Source organism: Thamnophis sirtalis, unplaced genomic scaffold (assembly GCF_051295495.1).
Source record: "Thamnophis sirtalis isolate CommonGarterSnake01/CBP01778 unplaced genomic scaffold, rThaSir2_p1.2 scaffold_6, whole genome shotgun sequence".
Lineage (NCBI taxonomy): Eukaryota > Metazoa > Chordata > Lepidosauria > Squamata > Natricidae > Thamnophis > Thamnophis sirtalis.
Window position 1 is genome coordinate 123,655,667 of NW_028261386.1, and position 1,763 is coordinate 123,657,429.

Genomic DNA, 1,763 nt, shown 5'->3' on the forward strand with positions numbered 1-1,763 from the left:
GCCAACTCAATGAAGCGGTGGACGTGATGAACCGGGGCCTTGAGGCTGTTAAAGACTGGATGAGAGCTAACAAACTGGTACTCAACCCGGAAAAGACCGAGTGGCTGTTGTGTTTTCCTCCCAAAAATTTGGTTAACGTTCCATCAATCAGGCTGGGGGGGCAAAATTTATTCCCCTCAGACAGGGTCCGCAACTTGGGAGTCCTCCTGGATCCACAGCTGAGTTTTGACCACCATCTGTCGGCTGTGACCAGGGGGGCATTTGCCCAGGTTCGCCTGGTGCGCCAGTTGCGGCCCTACCTGAACCGGGAGGCTCTCACAACAGTCACTCGAGCCCTTGTGATCTCTAGGCTGGAATACTGCAATGTGCTCTACATGGGGCTGCCCTTGAAGAGCATCCGGCGACTTCAGCTAGTCCAGAACGCGGCCGCGCGAGTGATCATGGGCGCACCACGGTTCGCCCATATAACACCAATCCTCCGTGAGCTGCGCTGGCTACCTGTTGATCGTCGGGTGCACTTCAAGGTCTTACTTACCACCTATAAAGCGCTCCATGGTAGTGGATCTGACTATTTGAGAGACCGCCTCCTGCCAATTACCTCCCTGCGTCCCATCAGATCGCACAGAGTAGGCCTCCTCCGAATTCCATCCGCCAGTCAGTGCCGACTGGCGACTACGCGGAGGAGAGCCTTCTCAGTTGCAGCTCCGACATTATGGAACAACCTCCCCGTGGAGATCCGTACCCTCACCACAGTCCAGGCCTTCCGCACAGCCCTCAAGAACTGGCTATCCCGTCAGGCCTGGGGATAGGATTACTCTCACCCCGCCCGAATGTTGAGTGAATGTTGTGTTTTTATGACCAATTTCCTTTAATCACGATTTTTTTTCTTTTTAAGTTTTGTCTTGCACCCCCTTCCCTTTATTGTTGTAAGCCGCCCTGAGTCCCCTCAGGGAAAAGGGCGGCATATAAATTTGCAATAAAACATAAAACATAAAACATTTCTTTTTTTTCCATTTTATTAAGCATTTATAGGCCGCCCTTTTCCCTGAGGGGACTCAGGGCGGCTTACAATAATAAGGGGAGGGAGTGCAGGACAAAACACAAAAAGAAAATGTGATTAAAAATAATTAGCAGTAAAAACCCAACATTCATTCAACATTCGGGAGGGGCAAGAGTAAAGTCTTATCCCCAGGCCTGACGGGATAGCCAGATCTTGAGGGCTGTGCGGAAGGCCTGGACGGTGGTGAGGGTGCGGATCTCCACGGGGAGATTGTTCCATAGCGTCGGAGCTGCAACTGAGAAGGCTCTCCTCCGCGTAGTCGCCAGTCGGCACTGACTGGCGGATGGAATTCGGAGGAGGCCTACTCTATGCGATCTGATGGGACGGAGGGAGGTAATCGGCAGAAGGCGGTCTCTCAAATAGCCAGATCCACTACCATGGAGCGCTTTATGAATGGTAAGTAGGACCTTGAAGTGCACCCGGAGACCAACAGGTAGCCAACGCAGCTCACGGAGGATCGGTGTTATGTGGGCGAACCGTGGTGCGCCCACAATCACTCGCGCGGCTGCATTTTGGACTAACTGAAGTCGCCGGATGCTCTTCAAGGGCAGCCCCATGTAGAGCACATTGCAGTATTCCAGCCTAGAGATCACTCTTGAACAGAGCCAAGCTCTTCCTAATTTCAGCCCCGGGATGTAGGAAGCTCCTCTTTCTACAGATGCTGTATAGAGGCTGACGTTGGCCTCAGTGGGAAGACCACAGC